This window comes from Papio anubis, chromosome 4, assembly GCF_008728515.1.
Source record: "Papio anubis isolate 15944 chromosome 4, Panubis1.0, whole genome shotgun sequence".
Taxonomy (NCBI): domain Eukaryota; kingdom Metazoa; phylum Chordata; class Mammalia; order Primates; family Cercopithecidae; genus Papio; species Papio anubis.
The window spans coordinates 175,987,406-176,005,834 of NC_044979.1; the positions used below are offsets into that span (position 1 = coordinate 175,987,406).

The 18,429-nt window shown below is 39.5% G+C and overlaps 1 protein-coding gene and 1 non-coding gene across 3 annotated transcripts in view; one reads left to right on the forward strand and one right to left on the reverse strand.

Annotated features, from left to right (window-relative positions):
• The window catches only part of DSCAM (DS cell adhesion molecule), an 825,379-nt gene that overhangs the window by 472,725 nt on the left and 334,225 nt on the right, over positions 1–18,429 (reverse strand). The gene's annotated exons all lie outside the window — the stretch shown is intronic.
• On the forward strand, positions 10,266–10,401 carry LOC116274784. The gene has a single exon (XR_004183559.1). It is a non-coding gene; the product is annotated as a small nucleolar RNA SNORA51 (small nucleolar RNA).

Genomic DNA, 18,429 nt, shown 5'->3' on the forward strand with positions numbered 1-18,429 from the left:
TTCTAAGGAAACATCTGCCACAAAGTCACTTGCACATATTCTCTTTAATTCCTACTTCCCAATAATGTTACACAATAAAAAGATCTATTATGCTACTTTTACAGAAGAAGAAACCAGGTTTTGGTGAGTGATTTGCCAAAGGCCACACTGCTGATGGGCTGCAGGGCTAAATTCAAAGAGCACTCCACCGACCTTGGAGCTGAGACTCCCATTCTTCAAGTCTGCGGGCATTGCCCAGTATTCACTCACCGCCTGATATGCTTTGACCAAGAGGAAATTAGTACTGGATGAGTATCAGCCTACACTGTTTATTTCCCCTCTTATGGATGCATCTGACTAGACTAGAAACGCTATCTTTGAAAAATGAACTCTAGCCACCTCTGTCCCCAGCTTTCCTGCATTATCAGAGAAAATCTTATTAACATGCACTTATAACAAGACTAGCACATGTCTCTCCCACCAACTGTTGCAGCTAGAATGAGCAAGTGAGCAGGTGCCAGTGCTATCAACGGGCTGTCGGATGCCAACTTCACGCTGTAGATCCGCTGATTTTTGGTGGGTTACCTACCACAGGTAGCTACAAGAACTCTCAAACAAAAGTACACTGAAGATCTGGAACACAAATCTTTAAGTCATCGACATTAGTCTCTTTAATTGTAGGGCTTACTCAGGGTCCTATTTTCTCTGAATTTCTCAAGCCACAAAGACTAAGATCTAGCTCTGATTTTCACGTATTTGTTTGATTTGGTTTTGGTTTTAGTTGTAGCTGGATAGTATCTTCACTGTGCAACTTGGAACCATATTTGACCTGGTAAAATTCAGGTCTGAATTGGCATTGATTTACTGCCATTGTGAATGGATGGTCATGGGTTATCATTGTAGTTGATCATTGCTGCTAGTTCACTGACTAGTGGAACATCTCTTCCAGGCTTTCAAAGGAAAGATGGTATTAGATATTTCAAAAGAGCACCAGAACTCCCCAAAGAGTGGCTCATAAACATTTCTGGTTGAACAAACCCATGGGACAAAATATCTCACCGTGACTCACTGTTCTATCTGGCCAGCTCTAGAAATGAACAGTCTGAGGCTTAGAACAGTGAGGGAAAGGAAAGAGAAGAGAAGAGGAAAGAGGAAGAGAGGATAAAAGAGTGAGGAAAGAGCAGGGCGAGGAGAGAGGAGAAAAAGGATTTGTTTTTCACTCAATAACACCAAGTCTGTACCAGGGATGTTGGCCGACTCCTCAGCCAGGAGGGCATCAAGAATCAGGTCCTAGCAATGGTGATGGTCACAGGGCACAGAGCTGTCCCCGCCTTCCCTGTTCTCCACTCCTTCTTTAAGTCTGGGCACTTCCTCCTGCCTCAGCCCTCCCTCAGGAAAACAGTGCACCTCTCACTGAGAATAGAATTCTTGATGTGGAATACTGTGGTTACTGGGCATTACATTAAGACATATAGGATAAAACAAGCTTTAAACTGTCAGCATGGCATGATACTAATTTTAGAAAGCAAAATAAAAAAAGAACAACAACAAAAGAACTACACACGCGATGCGAAAGACTCAAATAACTGATGACATGAGATGTTAACAGCTGTTTAAGCCCCAAGCTGTGCAACTTCTGGGGCTGCCATCCATGCTGTGTTCCAATGGAACCTGGACTCCCCCCTTGAACTGTTCAATACAGAGGCCCTGATTACGTATCTCTGGGGGTGAAACTGTAAGTGGATTTTATTTTTTTCTCTTAGTAACTATTTGTAGTTTTAAAACTATCCAGTGGAAACATGCATTATTTTATTATCAGAAAAAAATCTTATTATTTGTATTTATTCCCTTATTTGTATAGTATATGAATAAGATACAGTAAAAGTTGACTATCATACCAGCTCTCATGTCTGCCTCTGAGGCTGGAAATCAAGGGCTGTTTATACGGTTCTCTGGTGCTATGTTACTCAGAAGATTCAAAGGAAGACTGAGGCCCCTACCAGGTGGAAGGTAAGAGCCTATCAATGACTTGGTTTTGTGATACTGTGTCCCATGTCCTCACTGCCCATTTCACAGGTAACAGGAAATAATGGGAAAGTCTTGCAGCAACTTTGAGAAGAATGAGTTAGAAAAACCAGTGGAAGTGGATTTAGCCTACCATCCCTCACACAGTACAGAGACCCAAACCATGACAGGTAGCTGGGTTCAAAACCTGCCAGAGATTCAGCACAGTTTGAAATGACTTTTTTTTTTTTTCTTTTTTGCAGTTTTACAAAAGAAAACAGGATAGAGCTATTTCCATGTAGCTGAGTATTCTCTTACATGCTAAAAGATTTCTTCCAGTTATTTTTAGCCAGTTTATTTGCTATTTGATAAGAACAGGAAAGTCTAGCGAAAGTCTATGATTTATTCATAGCATTCTGAGAAAAAAAGAATCTGGTAAATTCTAAGAAGTCTATTAGAGCTTTCTCATTCCCTTTACAACAGCTGGTGGCTTGCTTAAACTGCCTTATGGAATTTCAGAGAATACCTCTAAAAGGTAAATACTATAATGAATGTTCTACACTTGATAAACATTTGGAGTGCCTTAATTTTCCCACCTGTTTACAGGGACTCTTACTAAGAGAACAGGCTGTTGCTAAGGTCTGGGGTAGTTGTGAGAAACTGCTAGCTTCAAATATGCCAATTAAATTGCTCTTTGGGGAAGCTCGGCTCATCACGTAAAATCACTCAGGGAGTTGCTCTATGATTGTGATATGCAGTGCTTCTCATTTAACATCCCACTACGCTCCCCATATCCAGTCCCTCTACGTGTGGTGATAACAACATTCCTGACTTTTAACACTTCACCAACAACTCTATTAATCAAAGTGTGTGTCTATAGGAGACGAGCAAAGTAGCTGTATCTGACTCATTTTCATTCAAGAAGATGTTCAAAGTGATGCAAAGAACCACACACACACAAAACAAGATATAAAGTCACTGCTGCAAAGTGAACCATGAATAGAATACTCTTGAACTGACTTGTGCTTTTTTTTCCAGATTCTTAAAGATTTACTGAAGGAGATTTGTTACTAATGCACTTCATGCTTGCATTTCAAAACCATCCTGGCTAACACGGTGAAACCCCGTCTCTACTAAAAAATACAAAAACTAGCCGGGCGAGGTGGCGGGCGCCTGTAGTCCCAGCTACTCGGGAGGCTGAGGCAGGAGAATGGTATAAACCTCGGGAGGCGGAGCTTGCAGTGAGCTGACATCCGGCCACTGCACTCCAGCCTGGGCGACAGAGCGAGACTCCGTCTCAAAAAAAAAAAAAAAAAAAAAGTAATGCATTTTATAAGCTACTCTGTTAATCTCAAAGACGAATAAGCATCAGCAAGGCTTAGCTACCAACTGATCTCAAGCTCATGCGCGAGGGGACAGTAACGACGCTCATCCCACCTGATTTTGAGATAAGCAAGAAAGAATGAATATTCTAGCAAATAAAATCTTCAATTTGAAAGGTTAGATACCATTTCTCAGAACTTGCTACTGCCTGGGACATCCATGATAAACATGAAAAATACCAGTGGGAGCCCCAGACTCCCTTCATGGAGGAAAAATAAAACAAGCCAAGGTTGTTTTTACCACTTATTTGCTCCTCCTTGCTTCATTGGAAAAATCAAGTGGCTCAAACAAAATCGGCTTCCTTCAGATATAAAGTGCTTAAATGGTGTTTGATAACCAATGACAGGAGATTCAGGAGAGTTAGCAGCCCTTTCACATTTCCAACACCATACTGTCGAGTTTGTATATATGGCCAAAGAAAATGTGGATCTGTGATGAGGACTATGTGTCAAGATTATTTAAAGCAAAGAGCCAGTAACAGTGGGTAAGCTATAGTAAGAAAATTCAGGAATCACTAGGTATATCCAGGAAAAAACTGTTACATGGGAAACATCAGATTGGTGGTTATAAAGGGAAAAAGATATATTTTCTTATTCTGTTACTAAAATATCAACTTTAACCATAATACAAAAAATATTGGCCTAGTGGTAATCAAAAAAGGAAAAAAATTATTTGTCCTATATTACTAAAACATTAATCACAAATACAAAGCATATTATTAGAGAAGTTACACTTTGATTGGAAAATAGACTTTCTATGTTAAAATAACAGCCACAACTTGGCCGGACACGGTGGCTCACGCCTGTAATACCAGCACTTTGGGAGGCTGAGGTGGGCGGATCATGAGGTCAGGAGTTCGACACCAGCCTGACCAACACGGTGAAACCTTGTCTGTACTAAAAATACAAAAATTAGCCAGGCATAGTGGTGCACGCCTGTAATCTCAGCTGAGGCAGGAGAATTGCTTGAACCCTGGAGGGGGAGGTTGCAGTGAGCCAAGATCACATCACTGCATTCTGGCCTAGGTGGCAGAGCTAGACTATGTCTCAAATGATGATCATGATGATGATGATGATAATAATAATAATAATAAATAAATAAATAACAGCCACAACCATTCAATACCAGTAGCAGATTTCAGAAAATAGTCCTATGCATCATTAAAGCATATAGCTCTTCTATTTGTCTTATGGGTAAAAAATACAGCATTTACATTTTCACATACACATTGCTGTATTTCTATAGCAGGCAAATCATGTACTCTAACGTCTGTCTTACATTTGTGAATATAACTTACATTTACAGCTGGATGTGGTGACTCACATCTGTAATCTCAGCTCTTTGGGAGGCTGAGGTGGGTGGATCACTCGAGCTCAGGAGTTTGGGACCACCCTGGGGAACATAGTGAAACTCCCTCTCTACAAAAAATACAAGTTAGATGGGCATGGTGTTGTGCAACTGTAGTCCCAGCTACTCGGGAGGGTGAGGCAGGGGGATCTCTTGAGCCTGGAAGGTGGAGATTGCAGTGATCATGCCACTGCACTACAGCCTGGGTGATAGGGCACAGCAAGACTCTGTCTCAAACAAACAAAAAAAAGTATAAATAAAAATAAATTGCATTCACAGGAGACTGCTGGAGCTGCCCTGTGGACAGACCATCATAGAGCAACTTTCTCTGTATCCCCTTTCCCCTCCATTCCTGCATACAGGCCCTTTTCCTGAACTGCTCTCCAAGAGCACCAATCCCTGGACCTTTGCAACCGAAAGCCACCAGTATTTGCTAAATGCACCTGTGGGAAAATGGGTAGAGTTGAGTCACTTTTATTTTGCTAAGTGGAACCATCCTACTTGGAGAGAGTATGTTTAATTTGGTTGTAGAGGAGAGAATGGAGTGTGGACACAGTGTGGGTCCCAGCAGATTCCATTCTAGGAATTTCATCACCGATTTATTTAATTTCTGACTCACACTGTCAGGCAGGGAAGAAACCATGAACTGTAAGTATTTACCATTCTGAGTCACTTCTATTTGCGATAGCAAATAACCATTGCTTTTGTAACTTTTACAAAAGAAATAAATCAATAGTGAAATTACTAAAATGGAATATGCTGACAGCCACGCTGCATCCACACTTTAAATGGGAATTAATATGCTATTTATAAATCAAAAAAAGAAGGGAAAGATCTAAAAAGTCCATTTTTGGATTATTAGAATAACTCTATTATGTATTTCAAATGCAAATTGGTAACGGTAAAAGATCCCCAAGCATAGATTAATTTAAATCAAATTAAAAATGCTAATTAAGTAGTTTGGCATTTAAACATGGAGGTAAACAACATTTTAAAATTAGTATTGTTGTTGTTGTTATCATTATCACTATTATTTAAAGACAGAGTCTTGCCCTGTCAACCAGACTGGAATGCAGTGGTGCAGTCATAGCTCACAGTAGCCTCAAACTCCTGGGCTCAAGGGAACCACCTGCCTAAGCCTCTTCAGTCACTCAGACCACAGGTGCAAACCACCACAGCTGGCTTATTTATTTATTTATTCATTTATTTTTAAATTTTTATTTATTTATTTATTACTTTTTTATAGAGACAAGGTCTTTTGCTATTGCCCAGGCTGGTCTCAAACTTCTGGCCTCAAGTAATCCTCTTGCCTCAGCTTCCCAAAGTGCTGGGATTACAGGCATACGCCATTGTGTCCAGCCAGAAAAACAATATTTTGACAAAAGGAATGATGGCTAAATACTACATTTCTAAGGTAAATTTTTGGTTATTAAAAATTTTTTGGCCGGGCGCAGTGGCTCAAGCCTGTAATCCCAGCACTTTGGGAGGCCGAGATGGGCGGATCGCAAGGTCAGGAGATCGAGACCATCCTGGCTAACACGGTGAAACCCCGTCTCTACTAAAAAATAGAGAAAAACTAGCCGGGCGAGGTGGCGGGCATCTGTAGTTTCAGCTACTCGGGAGGCTGAGGCAGGAGAACGGCGTAGACCCGGGAGGTGGAGCTTGCAGTGAGCTGAGATCCGGCCACTGCACTCCAGCCTGGGCGACAGAGCGAGACTCCATCTCAAAAAAAAAAAAAATTTAAATTTGGTAAAATAACCTGAACATGGGTAAGCTCCCTAATACCTAAAACACAAAGTTATTGTTGTTTCCTCCGTGTACAAAATTGCAACTTGTCCTCATTGAAGAGTGGTTTTTTTTCTCTAAAATTCTTCATATTTTTGGAAGTTGATGTCAGTCCATGAGTGTCACCTGTTACATACGCAAGGGAAGAACTTTCATCAGGCCCTCAGTTGCCAAAAGCACAGTCATTTGCAGCCATAAATTCCAAGAAAATAAAACAGAAAGTAGAATTCAAAAGGAGTTCAGGCCGTGAACCCTAATGCCCAAGATGTCACACCTCTCTACTCTTTCCTACTTGTATATTGATTAGCAAAGGGTCTTTTTCCAAGACCCTTTTCTTTTACACTGGAGAAATAACTGCTAGATCCTTGCCAAGTATCCAAAGGAGATTTCATTTTCTATTTTTCACTGGGAGGAGGTGAGGGAATGACATCTCCCCTTTGTTCCTCTGACTCAGAGCCTGGGGCCTGAGCCTGGTTTCCCAAAAGGCCTGTGTACGTTCACCCCAATGGCAAATGCCAATATGCAGTGGGTTCAGAATGATGAGGAAAACCAGACACAGACATGAACCCAGTGAATAAGCAGCATTTCACACACAGTGACCACTACTTAGTAAAATTTCTATGAAAGAGCTCATATGTAATCACACTGAAAAACAGAAACGAGGCCCGAGCACAATGCCTTCATACTCTGTGAAGTTATAAAAATTTTATACATGCATTCTGAAGCCAAACAAAACTAGAACAGAAAGCAAACTTTATTAGAAATGCTTTGATTTTTCTCTAAAAGAATCTAGGCTGGGTGAGGTGGCTCACGCCTGTAACCCCAGCACTGATGGGAGGCCGAGGTGGGCGGATCACGACATCAAGAGATGGAGATCATCGGGCTAACACGGTGAAACCCCATTTCTACTAAATATACAAAAAATTAGCTGGGCGTGGTGGTACGCACCTGTAGTCCCAGCTACTCAGGAGGCTGAGGCAGGAGAATCGCTTGAACCCAGGAGGCAGAGGTTGCAGTCAGCTGAGATTGGCCCACTGCACTCCAGCCTGATGACAGAGCGAGACTCCGTCTCAAACAAAAACGAAAAAAAAAAAAAAAAAGAATCTAAAACTGCCCCCCTAAAGCACTCTAAAATAACAAAGAAAGCACTATGAAATCACTAATGAGTATAGCCAGGTTCAATATAGAAATAAACGCTATATAGGCTATGCTTCTAAAAAAAAAAGACTATGAAATTGAAGGGAGAATTTATTAATTCAACAGAGATAGTATTTTTATGAGGAATTTTCTAGTGGCATTTTATACATGACTGGTTGTTACACTGTAATAAGTCCTCCTTTTAGGAATATATATCAATTTTTAAATAATAAGCTGCTCAAAATGTTAGTATTGTTGACCAAAACTAAGACTGTCGAGGCTTGATAATGGTTTGATAAACATTTGTTGGAAATCAAACGTGACGATTGACAAAGGTTTATTGGAAACTAAATGTGAGGACTGACTCAGGAAGTCAACAAAAGTTGGGTGTGTTCCAGAGTTGGAAGGCCTTTATAAGAAAGTTTAGAAGGAAGGGATCTCCTCACACCAGAGCTGTTGTTTTTCACTGGCGGGTAGGTTACAGAAGTTACAATCATTGGCTACAGACTGCAACATACAGGTTAAGGGGTCTGTGTGTAAGACCATCAGCCAGACTTCCTGATTCTGAAACAAATCAGGATCTTTTTCAGTGTAAGTTACATAGTAAACAGTATGTCAACAATCTGAGGAACACCTGATAAGACCCCACCCAGGGACCGGATGTTGCCATGGATCACAAGACCTCTGCCAGATAGGTTAATTTGGAAGCCAGCCAAATCTGACCCATAGGTTATCAGTATTGTGCTTATTCATGTATTCTAATAAAAGCAAGAAATTTATGTTTGAGAAAATCATGTCATGTTTCTTTTATAGTTTAAAAATTCTACAAAATTCCTGACCTTTAAAAAATGTATCAGACTTGTTTTTGCACTGTTCCCATAGGTGTTAATAATAAAGGTTGGATTTATTTGGGAGAATAATAAAATTATATTCATTTGTGTCATTCTCTTCATGGTATATTGCTTTATAGTTCATAAAGTGCTTTCACATTTTCTCACTCACTTTTGAGAAAAGAGGAAAGCAGAACAGATATGATATAATCTTTATTTTATAGATAAAGAAATAGGAATTTTCCCACAGCCCTCAAGTTAAAAGGGCTGATAAAAAGTGACATTAAAAATATATTCACATATAGATAAAATTTTAAATACAAGAAATTCAGCTTAATGTAAGTTATTACATTAATTTCTTGATTAGAGTATCAATGTCACAGCTCTTACTGAAAACTAAATGTCATAAATTTAGCGTATGTTACTTAATAACAAAAATATTCAAAATGAATGTGATTGTGGTTAACTTTACCATTTCTCCAAAGAAGAGGCTTCCTCAACTAAAAACATGGAAAAGATGAAACTAGAATCACTAATGTTATTTTCAGTTCTAATATTCCATGAGTCTACAAATTTTATAATTCTTTATAGAATAAAGTTACAATCCTGCACTTCCAGTAAAACAGTCTCTTTGCACCTCTGCCTATACATGAGTCACTCTTTCACCAACCTACAAAACGTATTCTATTTGAGGTCTTGCTTTTGGGAGAAACACCTGCATGCAAAAAGCTTTCTCCAATGAGAAAGGCAAGGGAGATAGGTTGCACTGTTTTGCAAGAAGAGACTGTGTGTGTTTGCAGGAGGAAATTAACATAGCAGTGATCTTTCCCTCCCAATTATACAATTCAGTGATCACACATAAGAAGAAACTCCCTTGTTCGTTATGTCCTGAGTGAACCTTGTTCTTTCTTACAAAACTGAGTCTATTTTCTTTCGTATCTGTTATTCCACAAACACTGACTTCACACCGACTCTGGGAAATCACCCCACTGCACACTGGGGATACAACAGCAAGGAGAGAGGTAGGTTTACTCTCCTACTAAATCTCATCTCTATTACTTCACGTCATGGGAAATTATGGGTATCTTGTGATGTTCCGGACTCTCAAACGTCAGAGACCTGTGAATGAAGGAGTGAAACTTGGTGATCCTCAAAGCCTGTAGGAGAAGCGGGAGAGGAGAGAGTGGGAGGCTGTCTTCACATTGATGGCATTGTTCTGTCTCCATCTATTGCCGAGGGCCAGTAGAGGTCAGAATATTCTTAGCAGATTATTGACTTCTGACTATTTGATTAATCAATGATAGAAATTGTTGTCCATTTGTCGATTTGTACCTTTGCTCAGTGAAGTTATCACAGTGAATTTATACTACCGTATAGTTAGATGCCATAAAAGTAATAGTGCGCTAACCTCCCTTGTTCACACCTGGGCAAGGCCTCTCCTGAGACCCATTAACAGCACAACTGCGTCCCTAGTGGCCACTCCCAGAACTGCAGGGAAGGGAAGGGACCGTAGAAAATTCTCAGCTTCAATGCTTGCCCATTTCCTCCACTATTTTTTTGTTTTTATTTTTTTGAGACGGAGTTTCACTCTTGTTGCCCAGGCGGCAGTGCAATGGTGCAATCTCGGCTCACCGCAACCTCTGCCTCCCAGGTTCAAGCAATTCTCCTACCTCAGCCTCCCGATTAGCTGGTATTACAGGTATGTGCCACCATGCCCTGCTAATTTTTTGTATTTTTAGTAGAGACGGTGTTTCTCCATGTTGGTCAGGCTGGTCTTGAACTCCCGACGTCAGGTGATCCGCCCGCCTTGGCCTCCCAAAGTGCTGGGATTCTTACATTGACTGCATAGAAAGAGGAGAGAAAGTAACCTACCTACCCCATACATTCTTCAGCCCAGGTCCTGTGCCTGATCTGTAATGTGAATGAAGAGACAGGGATAAAGGAAAAGAAAAAAAGAAAGGAAGAACTATCTTGGGAACAACAAAATTTAAGAACACAACTATGCATATATGTCTTAGTCTGTTTGGTGCTGCTATAAGGGAATACATGAGGATGGGTAATTTACAAAGAAAAGATTGATTTGGCTTATGGTTCTGCAGGTTGTACAAGAAGCACGGCACCAACATCTGCTTCTGATGAGGGCCTCAGGGAGTTTCAAATCATGGTGGAAGGTGAAGAGGGAGCAGGTAGGTCACCCGACCAGAGAAGGAGCAAGAGTGATGATGGGAAGTGTCAGTCTCTCTAAAACAGCCAGTTCTTGCATAAACTAATAGAAAAAGAACTCACTCATTATCACAGGGATGCCACCAAGCTATACATGAGGCATCTGTCCCTATGACCTAAACACCTTCCACTATGCCCCACCTTCAACATCAGGGGCCAAATTTCAATATGAGATTTGGAGGGACAAATATCCAAACTATGTCAACATGGATGTTGAATGAATGGACAGAATAAAAGAAAAATAACATATTAGACATAGAATTTAAAAATAAAAAACTTTATGTAACAACAACAACAACAAAACATACGTGAAGTCAAAAATAGTCAAAATATCCTCCAGGCACCAGATCACAGACTGGAACAGAAAATAGAAAGGCACTTAATTAATTTTCAAGGCTTTGCACTCAAAACTGCTAAGTAAGGAATGCAGTGAGAGACTGCACACAGAATTCGTAAGAAACCTCCAAGGCCATTGTGTGATCAGGACAGACAACCTGGGCATGAACTTGGAGGCACACATTTTTCTTCAAAAAATGTCCCAAAATGAAAGCAACCCCCCAAAATAATTTAAGAGTAACAGTGGCAAGTGCAAAGAAAACTGGACAAGTACGGTGAACCCTACTCCTTATTCCCAAAGAGATACAGGACAGCTGTTGCAGAGCCCTGCATGCTCAATTTACAATTCCTGGATCGTTTTTCCACCCTGTTTTCACTGAGCCAGGGAGCCATGCAATGCTTCATCATCCCAGAGAAAATGAACAAGGCCGTCTTATTAATTGGGCTACATCACCCTTTTTCCTCTTAAAACAGAGCTCACTGTTAGAAACTCACACTGGATTAGCGAGAAAATGATCCAGGCTTCAACTTAACACATCAGAAAATCAGAGCTTATCTCCTAATTTAAAATAAACCATGTATTTTTGGTTCTTTGTTTTCCTTTTTGACAATGCATACAATGGATAGAGATTTCAATGAACCGCAGACAGACAATTCAGGTTGCGCCAATGCATATTCCAATGTTCTGTGGCAACATCTAATAGTGTAAATAAGATGAAAAAACTAATGATCCTTTATGAAAGATTTTGTTTTCTTTATGGGGCATGATAATGGCATGCACAAATGGACCCTGCAGAACAATTTGCTTTCATTCCTTAGTTTTGCTCTTATGCTAATAAATGTGGGATTAATGTATAATGTCTGTGAAACATTCATAATTATTAAACCATCAACAGAGCTTATCAAATCCCACATATTCCTCTCCAGTGAGCTTTTTAAAGGGAACAACTTTGATTTCAAGTATAAAGATGTGGAGTGGGTCAGTTGATGATTCTGTCCCCAAATTGCGGCAAGGGTGTTGTCTTGGAAGGAAAATGAAAAGCTAAACTAATGCAGCCTATAGCTTTTGATGAAAGGACATTTTTCAAATTTTCGGAAGCAAAGTTAAGAAAAGATTACTTAGAAATTGGCACTGCTTAAAAATATTGGTATACCCGTAAAGGCAACTTCTTATTTCAGAATATTAGTAGGGTAACTCCTACTATAATCTGAAAACTAAAGAAGTATATATTTACAAGTGTTGTCGTAGATTTTTAAAAAGTCTTGGAATTCATTTAAGAAAAAATTAAAATAAATTTTGCACACTGTTCCTTTTTCTTGAAAAAGAGTTTTTGCCTAAAGCTATAGACTGCATTAACTTATTGTTTTGAAAAAAATATATACAAATGAAGGAACAGTTACAAGAATAGTACAATAAACTGTAGCATACCTTCCTCTTCCACTCACCACTTGATAACAAGTTGCCTCATTTTCTCCATTGCTTTCCCTTTTTCTCATTCTAATGAAAACAATTATTGTTGCTGCTGAACAATTGGAGAGTAAGCTGCATACATGATGTATCTTCCTCCCCAAAGGTTTCAACATTATCCTCTGAGAACAAGGAGGGTCTTTTATACAACCACGGAACGGTGATCAATTTCAGAAAAAAATTAAAATTTAACTGTGATGGTCTTTGATTTGAAAGACTTAGAGGAGTATTGTAAAACTCCAATTGAAGGTAAAAATACTTTTAAAAATTACAATCTTTTCTGACTCCTCACTCACAACAAAGTAAAAGCTTCACAAGGGCAAATATTTGACTTCATTCCCGGGTGCGCAAGCCCTCCCAGGAGAGCTTCACACTCAGTACACTCATAGGCAATGTTAATTGATTTCAAAAATTATTCCTCAGACAATATTTAATTATTATTAAGTATCTCATGTGTCTAGTATAGTATATGAAATCATTCTTGACTATGTTTAACATCAAGAAGGTTGCTATGACCCATATTCTTGGGAACATGATATACTTTTTAAAGGATACTACAAAACTTTCTTTTTCTTCATAGATAACCCTCAAAGACTCACCTAACTCTTGACTTCTTTTGAAATATGTTCTGCATGTGTGCTGCTGATTTGGATTTTAACATCTAGTGGTAGCATCTAATGATAAGGTGGTTCACATTTCAGGTTGATTAAAGGATCATTTAATAATTTTATTTTTTATCTCCCCCACCCCACACACACACACACAGATCTTTCAAAAGAAAACCAAGTACTCTCTCCAAACTGACCTCTATTAAAATTAATTTTTTAATAACTGCTTGGTTTTATCACTACTTCCCCAAATGCTAATTAATTCTAACTCTAAACTATGTAATTATAATACTTCTGATGAAATACAAATTATCTGGTGCCCCCGGGGTGAACAAGTTAGAATGTATTTCATGTTCCATTCAACAGAGGAAAGGGATATTTCTCAGACCATGGGAACAACGTCGCAGCCTCACTGGCTCCCCTCCCCCAAACACTGGCAGTTCCTGTTTCTTCCTCTTTAGCAGGAAGACGGGAACAGAGTTGACAGTTGGCATCCAGTCAGTTTAATGCCTCTCTCCATGGGGCTGTGAGGAACGGTGGCATGCCAAGTTATTTTTGGCCAGGCACGGCAACACACAGAGCCTTCAGGAGCCTTCATTTAGGCAGTGGCGGCCAATGTACCTGCAGAATGTGAATTGACGTTGCCATGGAGATAGAACAACTCTTCCCCGTTCTGTCAAAATCCATCTCTATCTGCAACTAGGCAGAGGTCAGCAAGGAAAGAAACACAAGTGCCAGGGAGAACATTCGAGAAGGGAAGGACTCTGCAGTGCCCCAGTGTGGGAGAAATTTGATGGGCTTTTTCTGCTAGCGTTCATGTACACCATTGTGTTTCAAATCCAGATCTGTTTATTCATTAGACAGTAGCAAATCCAGATACACACACACACACGCGCACCATATACATATACACACACACCCTTATATATTTATATATACATATATATTCACCGTACTCTTTGTGTAAATATACATATATACACATACATATATACCATATATATACCATATATTGACATATGTATATATACCTAATATACTCTGTGTATGTACATACATGTATTAAATATATGCATGCATATATATACCCCCACACACCTTACGTATATATACACCGTATATATTTACATATAAATACTAATGTACCTATTCACCTTATATACTCTCTCTGCATATACATATATATGCACACATATATATGCACCCCCACACACATACACTTTGTGTATATATATCATATGTTTATGTATTTAAATACATATAAATGCAAATGTACATATTCACCTTATATACTGTCTCTGTATATACATATATCTACACATACACATATACCAACATACACACATCTATACACACACACACACAAACAACACACACATACACACATTTTCTTCTGGAACCCAAAGCCAGCCTTTGCAGGCTGCCATATAACATTGTTAGGGTCTCATTTTTAGCAGTTTTCGCACAAGGTTGACTCAGATAATCTCTAAGCCGTCCTTTTCTGATACGTCTGTGACGCCATTTAACATTCTGCTTTCAGTCTTAATGTGCATTAGCCCATTCTACCTGGAACTTCAACAAAACCATGAGAACAGGACAGTGCATGCCATAAGAACACATAAATAAGAGCTGTGAAAAAAACCAAAGTGCTTCCTCTCTGATCCCCTCTTTGGGATGCAGTTCTGGTGCTGTTGTGGGCACTGAGACCTGCCTAGGCTTAACTCCTGAGGTGGCAGGAGGAAAGTGACAGTGCTGTGTCTCTGGCAGACTCTTATTACTGGAAATTTGTTGCTGCTGCCTGTTCCTGAGTTCAGCCTGGGTCCAGCCCAGTGCTCTCATTTTTAATCACCTGTTTGGTCCTGCACATGGCTCTGAGTGTGAGCTTCAGCCCGAGTGCCAGCCTCTGGGTCCCATGCTTTCCTGGACTCTGCAGACTCTTGCTTCACAGAGATCTGGGTGCTTCATGCAGAGGGTAGGCACACCTTGGGTCCAGGGACACAGGGGACCAAGGAGGGCACATAGAACCTCCGTGATGGGTATTAGTGAACCTCAATACTGAGTATTCCTAAACACAGAGTGAAAAGCCGATATTCCAATTCAATAGGAATCTGTGTGTGCATTCCAATGGACTCTTGAGTTCTGACCATTTGCAAGAGACTCTGAAGGCCTGAGATGTGTCCTGTCTTGCTGGGTGAGGCACAAGCCCAGTCATCTGCTGACATGTGGCAGCCAGTCTGTCAAAGAGCCTCGCAGACCATCTGCACATATTTTCAATGCAGTTTGCCCTTATATACATATGTTCACCACCTAATACCTTAAAATTGTACTTCATTGAATTATAGGAAGAATATTCATCCATCATGATAAAACTGTGCATGGTTTAACAGTGGGATATGTTCTGATAAGTACGTCATTAGGCGATTTCATTATCATGCAAATATCATAGAATGTGCTTATGCAAACCTAGATGGCATAACCTACTACATGCCTAGGCTTTATTGTGTAGTCTATTGCTCCTAAGCTACTAGCCCGTATAGCATGTTACTGCATAAATATAGTAGGCAATGGGAACACAATGTTAAGTACTTCATTTCTAAACATACCTAAGCATAAAAGCGTTACAATAAAATGCAGTATTATAATCTTATGGGACTGTTGTCATACATGTAGTCTGATGTTGACTGAAATGTCATTATGTGGTACATACCTGTATTTATGAATCTGGTAATTCAAGAAAATGTCCAGATAGCCCTTTATTTTACTCTTCCTAGGTGTGTGTAAATATATGATGATGAGTGTTATGTGTGAGCTTGGCTAGGCTGCAGCAATACCTACTTATTTTATCAAACACTAATCTGGGTATTGCTGTGAAGGTATATTGCAGATATGCTTAACATCTACAATCCAGCCAGTTGAGAAACTTATGAAAAAAAAAATCTCAGCTATGGTCTGAATGACTGTATCTACCCAAAATTTGTGTGTTGAAATTCTTACCTGCAAGGTGATGGTATTAGGAGGTGGGGATTTGAGAGCCCTCATGAGTGGTTTTGTGCCCTCTTAAAAGACACCTGAGAGAGACCCCTCGCCCCTTTGGCCACCTGAGGATAAAGCAGGAAGGCGCTGTCTATGAACCAGTGAGTGGGTCCTCCTCATCAGATACTGGATGTGCTGGTGCCTTGTTCTTGGATTTCTCAGCCTCCAGTACTGTGAGGAAGAAATTTCTATTGTTTACAAGCCACCCAGTTTATGGTATTTTGCTGTGACAGCCCAAATAGACTAAGATAACCAGAGGAGAAATTCTGACTCAAGACTGTAACATAAAAATAGAAATCCTTCTTGAGCTTCCAGCCTCTTGCTCTGCCCTATAGATTACAGACATGCCAACCCTACAATTGTGTGGGCCAATTCCTTAAAGTCTCTGTGTGTGTGTGTGTGTGTGTGTGTGTGTGTGTGTGTACATACACATATAAAATACCCTGTTGATTATTGGTTGTAGGTAACTTGAATCACTAGGGTAGTTTAAATCAAATCATAAAACACATGACCTTCCTTCATACATCATTCTAGATTCCAAACTTTGTTGCCCCGACTCCTAATATAAGCATATATTTATATTATTTCAGATCTTGCATCTATCAGAAGGCATTTAATGACTCTAAATGAATATGTTTCCTTAATGACATTATTCATTTGCCCTAAATTATATGTGAAGTAGATTAGCTTGCAATCGTGGAATAAATTTCTCTTGGAATAAATTCTAGAAGCCATAAAACTACAAACTTCCAGTTGAATTTTGGCAGTATACTTACTTGCTCCCATTCTAAAGGCACACAGGTCAGTAGTTATACCTTACTTTAAATACTATCTTTCTGCAAGAGAAAATAATTCTCTGCAATAAGTATAGCAAGTCAATTAAGAGGAGCAGGATTCAATGCAATGCTATTATCTTCCAGAAAATACGCTTTTCACGAAAGTATTTCAAAATCAAAGATTGCTGTCAACAATTTAAATGCATTAAATATTTTTATATTTGATAGGTTCTTGAGGAGGAAATAAAACACAAACACTAACGTGAGAATGGATGAAAATATATGTAGTGTGTGGCCGGGCACGGCAGCTCACACCTGTAATCCTAGGACTTTGGGAAGCCAAGGCGGGCGGATCACGGGGTCAGGAGTTTGAGACCAGCCTAGGCAATATGGTGAAACCCCATCTCTACTAAAAATACAAAAATTAGCCGGGCGTGGTGGTGCACGCCTGTAGTCCCAGTTACCTGGGAGGCTGAGACAGGAGAATTGCTTGAACCTGGGAGGTGGAGGTTGCAGTGAGCCGAGATTGTGCCACTGCACTCCAGCCTGGGCGACAGAGTAAGACTCTCTCTCTCTAAAAATAAATAAATAAATAAATAAGTAAATAAGTAAATAAAGATATGTAGTGTGACATAGTGTATATATAAGGAATTGCAAATAATTGTATTTGAGTTAGCACAAGAGAACTGAGCTTAAATGGCCTCTGCTTGTTTGCTTAAAAATATCACATGCACCCCATAAGTATGTACAAATATTATGTATCACTAAAAATTTAAAAAGACTTTCATAGATTCTAATAAAATAAAATTTCAAACAACTTAAAAGCACTCTTTCTGTGTTTTACAATAATTCAAGAATCCCTACTGTACGCAGAACAGAGGTTCTCCACCGGGGTCATTTTTGACCTTCTGAGGACATTTGGGAATGCCTGGAGACATTCTTGGTTGTCACAACTGGGAGTGAGAGGGTGGGTGGTACTGACACCTTGTGAGTAGAGGCCAGGGATACTGCTAAACATCTTAAAATACACAAGACATTTCCTTTGGACGTATACTCAGGAGTGAAAGTACTGGATCATATGGTAGGTCCACTTGTAGTTTTCTGAGGAACCTCTATACTTTTTTCCATAATGGCTTTACTAATTTATATTTCCACTCACAGTGTGTAAGGGTTTCCTTTCTCCACATCCTCAGAAATCCTTGTTATCTTACCATGTCTTTTTGATAACAGCCATTCTAACTGAAGTGAGGTGATACCTCACTGTGGTTTAGACTTGTATTTCTCTGATGATTAGTGATGCTGAGAATGTTTTCATATACCTGCTGTCCATTTGTATGTCTTTTTTTTTTTTTTTTGCTTATTGTTTTTTGCTGTTGATTTGAGTTCCTTATGTATTCTGAATATTAACCTCTCAAATATCACGTTTTCGCTCATATGTGAAATCTAAAATCGATCTTATAAAACTAGGGAATAGAACAGGGTAAGGAATAGGAATAGGGAGATGGGGAGTGGAGGGTCAA